Below are 10,629 nucleotides of genomic sequence, written 5' to 3'. Positions count from 1 at the left end.
TCCAGCCGCTTTACTAGCAATCTCCCTCCTTGGAGAATCAGCACCTTTAACCTCCTGTTCCGTACAGGTTGCAATTTGTCCTGAGGATGAACGGGAAGAGGGGGAACCAATGAGACACTAGCTCTAGGTGTTGGGACAGGCACAGGTCACTCTATTTTCCCATCAGGAAGAAGAATTAACCACAGCCTCAGCCTGCCGCCCGGGACCAGAATAGGGCCTGAAGCAATCCTGCGCTTTTGCGGCCAGCTCCCAAGAAAGCGAGTTGAAAAATGGAGCTCAGGGGCACTGCAATTCACAAACCTGCAGAGTTATAAATGATAACTCTCGTCCACAAATATATTGACGGAAGACAACAAAGAGGATTTGAAAGCAAGGCAGAATTGCAGGAAACAGATTTCAGGAGGAAGATTCGAATCGCCTTTAAAGCACGGGAAAAGCGGCAAAACCTCGACAATGATGCCCTTGGCCAAAAAGGGCGTATGCGTTTTTTCCTGAATATATTCAGGAAAAAACGCATACGCCCTTTTTGGCCAACCAAGCAACCTGGAAAGGCAAATCAGCGCTACAAAGAAGTCTCGCTTCCCATCGGTCAAAAGGGTCATGCTGAATAAAGTGTCAAAACCAGAAATGCAGGACAGGCCATGGAGAAACGGGAGCCTTGCTACGCTGATGGGCGGGATGTAAATTGCCAACAGCCACTCTGCAGAAGTGTACGGTGTGTCCTGAAACATCGAAAACACTCAGCTTAGACAGCATAGGGCACTTCCACTCACGGGCGTATAAATTGGGAAAACTAAAAATCAGCAAGGCACAGGCACCCCAAAGTTTAGGGCTGCTCTGTTGACAAGAACCTCCACTTCGTTACACCTTAAATATCCCAGGAAAGAGAAAAATGGATAAAGAAGTTGTGGTCCTTATGTACAATGGAATATCACTCAGCCATGAAATCAACGTCATAAGGCTAGTAGCAGCATGATGAGTGGATTTAGGTACGACGATTCTAAGTGAAATAAGTCACACAGAAAAAGACCCTTATCATAAGATATCACTTATAGAAGGAATGTAAAAACCGCGACCCTTGAACTGAATTACAAAACAGAACAGAGTCACACGTTTAGAAAACACACTATGGCTGCTTAACGGGAAAGGTGAGGTGGGGTGATGCATAAAACAAGGGTTTCAAATTAGCTCAGATACCGTTCCATTAACCCAATATGTAATAGACACGACCTACACCTTGCTCAGTGAACTGGACTCAACACCCCTTATTCACCGCCCAAGAATATATCTGACTAGTAAGAATCTTAAACCTATATATTGATATCTCTCTGTAAGTGAGTCAAGTGGGTGTAAAGCGGCATAAACACAGCAGTGAAAAGCAGCTAAACCTCTTTATAAAAATCAATCACTTTTAAAAACCCGTGAAACAAAGACAGTGAAAGAGAGAGAAATTCTTACAAAATTCGTTCAAGGGCTGTGATGCCACCTGGATTGACCATATCTAGACCCACAGCTGATTGAGGCATAAGGGTGGACACTCTTGGGGCTGAGAGGTTTGGTGAGGTTGGGTGAGCAAACGCAGACCCTTTAGAGTAATACTGCGTGGTACCCATCCCATGGGTCCCAAATCTCCAGGTTCAAGGGCATCTTCCTACATCGTAAACATGCATGAGAATCCCAGAAGATGGTACACCGTGTGATCGGGAAAGGTTTCTAAAACGCACCTCATTTCTCATCTCCTTGTGCTCGGGTTCGCCATTCCAGCCGCTTTACTAGCAATCTCCCTCCTTGGAGAATCAGCACCTTTAACCTCCTGTTCCGTACAGGTTGCAATTTGTCCTGAGGATGAACGGGAAGAGGGGGAACCAATGAGACACTAGCTCTAGGTGTTGGGACAGGCACAGGTCACTCTATTTTCCCATCAGGAAGAAGAATTAACCACAGCCTCAGCCTGCCGCCCGGGACCAGAATAGGGCCTGAAGCAATCCTGCGCTTTTGCGGCCAGCTCCCAAGAAAGCGAGTTGAAAAATGGAGCTCAGGGGCACTGCAATTCACAAACCTGCAGAGTTATAAATGATAACTCTCGTCCACAAATATATTGACGGAAGACAACAAAGAGGATTTGAAAGCAAGGCAGAATTGCAGGAAACAGATTTCAGGAGGTAGATTCGAATCGCCTTTAAAGCACGGGAAAAGCGGCAAAACCTCGACAATGATGCCCTTGGCCAAAAAGGGCGTATGCGTTTTTTCCTGAATATATTCAGGAAAAAACGCATACGCCCTTTTTGGCCAACCAAGCAACCTGGAAAGGCAAATCAGCGCTACAAAGAAGTCTCGCTTCCCATCGGTCAAAAGGGCCATGCTGAATAAAGTGTCAAAACCAGAAATGCAGGACAGGCCATGGAGAAACGGGAGCCTTGCTACGCTGATGGGCGTGATGTAAATTGCCAACAGCCACTCTGCAGAAGTGTACGGTGTGTCCTGAAACATCGAAAACACTCAGCTTAGACAGCATAGGGCACTTCCACTCACGGGCGTATAAATTGGGAAAACTAAAAATCAGCAAGGCACAGGCACCCCAAAGTTTAGGGCTGCTCTGTTGACAAGAACCTCCAGTTCGTTACACCTTAAATATCCCAGGAAAGAGAAAAATGGATAAAGAAGTTGTGGTCCTTATGTACAATGGAATATCACTCAGCCATGAAATCAACGTCATAAGGCTAGTAGCAGCATGATGAGTGGATTTAGGTACGACGATTCTAAGTGAAATAAGCCACACAGAAAACGACACTTATCATAAGATATCACTTATAGAGGGAATGTAAAACCGCTACCCTTGAACTGAATTACAAAACAGAACAGAGTCACACGTTTAGAAAACACACTATGGCTGCTTAACGGGAAAGGTGAGGTGGGGTGATGCATAAAACAAGGGTTTCAAATTAGCTCAGAAACCGTTCCATAAACCCAATATGTAATAGACAAGACCTACTCCTTGCTCAGTGATCTGGACTCAAAACCCCCTATTCACCGCCCAAGAATATATCTGACTAGTAAGAATCTTAAAACCTATGTATTGATATCTCTCTGTATGTGAGTCAAGTGGGTGTAAAGCGGCATAAACACAGCAGTAAAAAACAGCTAAACACCTTTATAAAAATCCATTACTTTTAAAAACCCGTGAAACAAAGACAGTGAAAGAGAGAGAAATTCTTACAAAATTCGTTCAAGGGCTGTGATGCCACCTGGATTGACCATATCTAGACCCACAGCTGATTGAGGCATAAGGGTGGACACTCTTGGGGCTGAGAGGTTTGGTGAGGTTGGGTGAGCAAACGCAGACCCTTTAGAGTAATACTGCGTGGTACCCATCCCATGGGTCCCAAATCTCCAGGTTCAAGGGCATCTTCCTACATCGAAAACATGCATGAGAATCCCAGAAGATGGTACACCGTGTGATCGGGAAAGGTTTCTAACACGCACCTCATTTCTCATCTCCTTGTGCTCGGGTTCGCCATTCCAGCCGCTTTACTAGCATTCTCCCTCCTTGGAGAATCAGCACCTTTAACCTCCTGTTCCGTACAGGTTGCAATTTGTCCTGAGGATGAACGGGAAGAGGGGGAACCAATGAGACACTAGCTCTAGGTGTTGGGACAGGCACAGGTCACTCTATTTTCCCATCAGGAAGAAGAATTAACCACAGGCTCAGCCTGCCGCCCGGGACCAGAATAGGGCCTGAAGCAATCCTGCGCTTTTGCGGCCAGCTCCCAAGAAAGCGAGTTGAAAAATGGAGCTCAGGGGCACTGCAATTCACAAACCTGCAGAGTTATAAATGATAACTCTCGTCCACAAATATATTGACGGAAGACAACAAAGAGGATTTGAAAGCAAGGCAGAATTGCAGGAAACAGATTTCAGGAGGAAGATTCGAATCGCCTTTAAAGCACGGGAAAAGCGGCAAAACCTCGACAATGATGCCCTTGGCCAAAAAGGGCGTATGCGTTTTTTCCTGAATATATTCAGGAAAAAACGCATACGCCCTTTTTGGCCAACCAAGCAACCTGGAAAGGCAAATCAGCGCTACAAAGAAGTCTCGCTTCCCATCGGTCAAAAGGGCCATGCTGAATAAAGTGTCAAAACCAGAAATGCAGGACAGGCCATGGAGAAACGGGAGCCTTGCTACGCTGATGGGCGGGATGTAAATTGCCAACAGCCACTCTGGAGAAGTGTACGGTGTGTCCTGAAACATCGAAAAAACTCAGCTTAGACAGCATAGGGCACTTCCACTCACGGGCGTATAAATTGGGAAAACTAAAAATCAGCAAGACACAGGCACCCCAAAGTTGAGGGCTGCTCTGTTGACAAGAACCTCCACTTCGTTACACCTTAAATATCCCAGGAAAGAGAAAAATGGATAAAGAAGTTGTGGTCCTTATGTACAATGGAATATCACTCAGCCATGAAATCAACGTCATAAGGCTAGTAGCAGCATGATGAGTGGATTTAGGTACGACGATTCTAAGTGAAATAAGTCACACAGAAAAAGACACTTATCATAAGATATCACTTATAGAGGGAATGTAAAAACCGCTACCCTTGAACTGAATTACAAAACAGAACAGAGTCACACGTTTAGAAAACACACTATGGCTGCTTAACGGGAAAGGTGAGGTGGGGTGATGCATAAAACAAGGGTTTCAAATTAGCTCAGAGACCGTTCCATAAACCCAATATGTAATAGACAAGACCTACTCCTTGCTCAGTGATCTGGACTCAAAACCCCCTATTCACCGCCCAAGAATATATCTGACTAGTAAGAATCTTAAAACCTATGTATTGATATCTGTCTGTATGTGAGTCAAGTGGGTTAAAAGCGGCATAAACACAGCAGTAAAAAACAGCTAAACCCCTTTATAAAAATCAATTACTTTTAAAAACCCGTGAAACAAAGACAGTGAAAGAGAGAGAAATTCTTACAAAATTCGTTCAAGGGCTGTGATGCCACCTGGATTGACCATATCTAGACCCACAGCTGATTGAGGCATAAGGGTGGACACTCTTGGGGCTGAGAGGTTTGGTGAGGTTGGGTGAGCAAACGCAGACCCTTTAGAGTAATACTGCGTGGTACCCATCCCATGGGTCCCAAATCTCCAGGTTCAAGGGCATCTTCCTACATCGTAAACATGCATGAGAATCCCAGAAGATGGTACACCATGTGATCGGGAAAGGTTTCTAACACGCACCTCATTTCTCATCTCCTTGTGCTCGGGTTCGCCATTCCAGCCGCTTTACTAGCAATCTCCCTCCTTGGAGAATCAGCACCTTTAACCTCCTGTTCCGTACAGGTTGCAATTTGTCCTGAGGATGAACAGGAAGAGGGGGAACCAATGAGACACTAGCTCTAGGTGTTGGGAAAGGCACAGGTCACTCTATTTTCCCATCAGGAAGAAGAATTAACCACAGGCTCAGCCTCCCGCCCAGGACCAGAATAGGGCCTGAGGCAATCCTGCGCTTTTGCGGCCAGCTCCCAAGAAAGCGAGTTGGAAAATGGAGCTCAGGGGCACTGCAATTCACAAACATGCAGAGTTGTAAATGATAACTGTCGTCCACCAATATTTTGACGGAAGACAACGAAGAGGATTTGAAAGCAAGGCAGAATTGCAGGAAACAGATTTCAGGACGTAGATTCGAATCGCCTTTAAAGCACGGGAAAAGCGGCAAAACCTCGACAATGATGCCCTTGGCCAAAAAGGGCGTATGCGTTTTTTCCTGAATATATTCAGGAAAAAACGCATACGCCCTTTTTGGCCAACCAAGCAACCTGGAAAGGCAAATCAGCGCTACAAAAAAGTCTCGCTTCCCATCGGCCAAAAGGGCCATGCTGAATAAAGTGTCAAAACCAGAAATGCAGGACAGGCCATGGAGAAACGGGAGCCTTGCTACGCTGATGGGCGGGATGTAAATTGCCAACAGCCACTCTGCAGAAGTGTACGGTGTGTCCTGAAACATCGAAAAAACTCAGCTTACAGAGCATAGGGCACTTCCACTCATGGGCGTATAAATTGGGAAAACTAAAAATCAGCAAGACACAGGCACCCCAAAGTTTAGGGCTGCTCTGTTGACAAGAACCTCCACTTCGTTACACCTTAAATATCCCAGGAAAGAGAAAAATGGATAAAGAAGTTGTGGTCCTTATGTACAATGGAATATCACTCAGCCATGAAATCAACGTCATAAGGCTAGTAGCAGCATGATGAGTGGATTTAGGTACGACGATTCTAAGTGAAATAAGTCACACAGAAAAAGACACTTATCATAAGATATCACTTATAGAGGGAATGTAAAAACCGCTACCCTTGAACTGAATTACAGAACAGAACAGAGTCACACGTTTAGAAAACACACTATGGCTGCTTAACGGGAAAGGTGAGGTGCGGTGATGCATAAAAGAAGGGTTTTAAATTAGCTTAGAGACCGTTCCATAAACCCAATAAGTAATAGACACGACCTACTCCTTGCTCAGTGAACTGGACTCAACACCCCCTATTCACCGCCCAAGAATATATCTGACTAGTAAGAATCTTAAAACCTATGTATTGATATGTCTCTGTAAGTGAGTCAAGTGGGTGTAAAGTGGCATAAACACAGCAGTGAAAAGCAGCTAAACCCCTTTATAAAAATCAATAACTTTTAAAAATCCATGAAACAAAGACAGTGAAAGAGAGAGAAATTCTTACAAAATTCGTTCAAGGGCTGTGATGCCACCTGGATTGACCATATCTAGACCCACAGCTGATTGAGACATAAGGGAGGACACTCGTGGGGCTGAGAGGTTTGGTGAGGTTGGGTGAGCAAACGCAGACCCTTTAGAGTAATACTGCGTGGTACCCATCCCATGGGTCCCAAATCTCCAGGTTCAAGGGCATCTTCCTACATCGAAAACATGCATGAGAAACCCTGAAGATGGTACACCATGTGATCGGGAAAGGTTTCTAAAACGCACCTCGTTTCTCATCTCCTTGTGCTCGGGTTCGCCATTCCAGCCGCTTTACTAGCAATCTCCCTCCTTGGAGAATCAGCACCTTTAACCTCCTGTTCCATACAGGTTGCAATTTGTCCTGAGGATGAACGGAAAGAGGGGGAACCAATGAGACACTAGCTCTAGGTGTTGGGACAGGCACAGGTCACTCTATTTTCCCATCAGGAAGAAGAATTCACCACAGCCTCAGCCTGCCGCCCGGGACCAGAATAGGGCCTGAAGCAATCCTGCGCTTTTGCGGCCAGCTCCCAAGAAAGCGAGTTGAAAAATGGAGCTCAGGGGCACTGCAATTCACAAACCTGCAGAGTTATAAATGATAACTCTCGTCCACAAATATATTGACGGAAGACAACAAAGAGGATTTGAAAGCAAGGCAGAATTGCAGGAAACAGATTTCAGGAGGTAGATTCGAATCGCCTTTAAAGCACGGGAAAAGTGGCAAAACCTCGACAATGATGCCCTTGGCCAAAAAGGGCGTATGCGTTTTTTCCTGAATATATTCAGGAAAAAACGCATACGCCCTTTTTGGCCAACCAAGCAACCTGGAAAGGCAAATCAGCGCTACAAAGAAGTCTCGCTTCCCATCGGTCAAAAGGGCCATGCTGAATAAAGTGTCAAAACCAGAAATGCAGGACAGGCCATGGAGAAACGGGAGCCTTGCTACGCTGATGGGCGTAATGTAAATTGCCAACAGCCACTCTGCAGAAGTGTACGGTGTGTCCTGAAACATCGAAAACACTCAGCTTAGACAGCATAGGGCACTTCCACTCACGGGCGTATAAATTGGGAAAACTAAAAATCAGCAAGGCACAGGCACCCCAAAGTTTAGGGCTGCTCTGTTGACAAGAACCTCCACTTCGTTACACCTTAAATATCCCAGGAAAGAGAAAAATGGATCAAGAAGTTGTGGTCCTTATGTACAATGGAATATCACTCAGCCATGAAATCAACGTCATAAGGCTAGTAGCAGCATGATGAGTGGATTTAGGTACGACGATTCTAAGTGAAATAAGTCACACAGAAAAAGACACTTATCATAAGATATCACTTATAGAGGGAATGTAAAAACCGCTACCCTTGAACTGAATTACAAAACAGAACAGAGTCACACGTTTAGAAAACACACTATGGCTGCTTAACGGGAAAGGTGAGGTGCGGTGATGCATAAAAGAAGGGTTTTAAATTAGCTTAGAGACCGTTCCATAAACCCAATAAGTAATAGACACGACCTACTCCTTGCTCAGTGAACTGGACTCAACACCCCCTATTCACCGCCCAAGAATATATCTGACTAGTAAGAATCTTAAAACCTATGTATTGATATGTCTCTGTAAGTGAGTCAAGTGGGTGTAAAGTGGCATAAACACAGCAGTGAAAAGCAGCTAAACCCCTTTATAAAAATCAATAACTTTTAAAAATCCATGAAACAAAGACAGTGAAAGAGAGAGAAATTCTTACAAAATTCGTTCAAGGGCTGTGATGCCACCTGGATTGACCATATCTAGACCCACAGCTGATTGAGACATAAGGGAGGACACTCTTGGGGCTGAGAGGTTTGGTGAGGTTGGGTGAGCAAACGCAGACCCTTTAGAGTAATACTGCGTGGTACCCATCCCATGGGTCCCAAATCTCCAGGTTCAAGGGCATCTTCCTACATCGAAAACATGCATGAGAAACCCTGAAGATGGTACACCATGTGATCGGGAAAGGTTTCTAAAACGCACCTCGTTTCTCATCTCCTTGTGCTCGGGTTCGCCATTCCAGCCGCTTTACTAGCAATCTCCCTCCTTGGAGAATCAGCACCTTTAACCTCCTGTTCCATACAGGTTGCAATTTGTCCTGAGGATGAACGGGAAGAGGGGGAACCAATGAGACACTAGCTCTAGGTGTTGGGACAGGCACAGGTCACTCTATTTTCCCATCAGGAAGAAGAATTAACCACAGCCTCAGCCTGCCGCCCGGGACCAGAATAGGGCCTGAAGCAATCCTGCGCTTTTGCGGCCAGCTCCCAAGAAAGCGAGTTGAAAAATGGAGCTCAGGGGCACTGCAATTCACAAACCTGCAGAGTTATAAATGATAACTCTCGTCCACAAATATATTGACGGAAGACAACAAAGAGGATTTGAAAGCAAGGCAGAATTGCAGGAAACAGATTTCAGGAGGTAGATTCGAATCGCCTTTAAAGCACGGGAAAAGTGGCAAAACCTCGACAATGATGCCCTTGGCCAAAAAGGGCGTATGCGTTTTCTCCTGAATATATTCAGGAAAAAACGCATACGCCCTTTTTGGCCAACCAAGCAACCTGGAAAGGCAAATCAGCGCTACAAAGAAGTCTCGCTTCCCATCGGTCAAAAGGGCCATGCTGAATAAAGTGTCAAAACCAGAAATGCAGGACAGGCCATGGAGAAACGGGAGCCTTGCTACGCTGATGGGCGTAATGTAAATTGCCAACAGCCACTCTGCAGAAGTGTACGGTGTGTCCTGAAACATCGAAAACACTCAGCTTAGACAGCATAGGGCACTTCCACTCACGGGCGTATAAATTGGGAAAACTAAAAATCAGCAAGGCACAGGCACCCCAAAGTTTAGGGCTGCTCTGTTGACAAGAACCTCCACTTCGTTACACCTTAAATATCCCAGGAAAGAGAAAAATGGATAAAGAAGTTGTGGTCCTTATGTACAATGGAATATCACTCAGCCATGAAATCAACGTCATAAGGCTAGTAGCAGCATGATGAGGGGATTTAGGTACGATGATTCTAAGTGAAATAAGTCACACAGAAAAAGACACTTATCATAAGATATCACTTATAGAGGGAATGTAAAAACCGCGACCCTTGAACTGAATTACAAAACAGAACAGAGTCACACGTTTAGAAAACACACTATGGCTGGTTAACGGGAAAGTTGAGGTGGGGTGATGCATAAAACAAGGGTTTCAAATTAGCTCAGAGACCGTTCCATAAACCCAATATGTAATAGACAAGACCTACTACTTGCTCAGTGATCTGGACTCAAAACCCCCTATTCACCGCCCAAGAATATATCTGACTAGTAAGAATCTTAAAACCTATGTATTGATATCTCTCTGTATGTGAGTCAAGTGGGTGTAAAGCGGCATAAACACAGCAGTAAAAAACAGCTAAACCCCTTTATAAAAATCAATTACTATTAAAAACCCATGAAACAAAGACAGTGAAAGAGAGAGAAATTCTTACAAAATTCGTTCAAGGGCTGTGATGCCACCTGGATTGACCATATCTAGACTCACAGCTGATTGAGGCATAAGGGTGGACACTCTTGGGGCTGAGAGGTTTGGTGAGGTTGGGTGAGCAAACGCAGACCCTTTAGAGTAATACTGCGTGGTACCCATCCCATGGGTCCCAAATCTCCAGGTTCAAGGGCATCTTCCTACATCGTAAACATGCATGAGAATCCCAGAAGATGGTACACCGTGTGATCGGGAAAGGTTTCTAAAACGCACCTCATTTCTCATCTCCTTGTGCTCGGGTTCGCCATTCCAGCCGCTTTACTAGCAATCTCCCTCCTTGGAGAATCAGCACCTTTAACCTCCTGTTCCGTACAGGTTG

This window comes from Balaenoptera borealis (genome assembly GCF_965194805.1).
Source record: "Balaenoptera borealis genome assembly, chromosome: 2".
Classification (NCBI taxonomy): domain Eukaryota; kingdom Metazoa; phylum Chordata; class Mammalia; order Artiodactyla; family Balaenopteridae; genus Balaenoptera; species Balaenoptera borealis.
Note: the sequence above shows the minus strand (reverse complement) of the source record.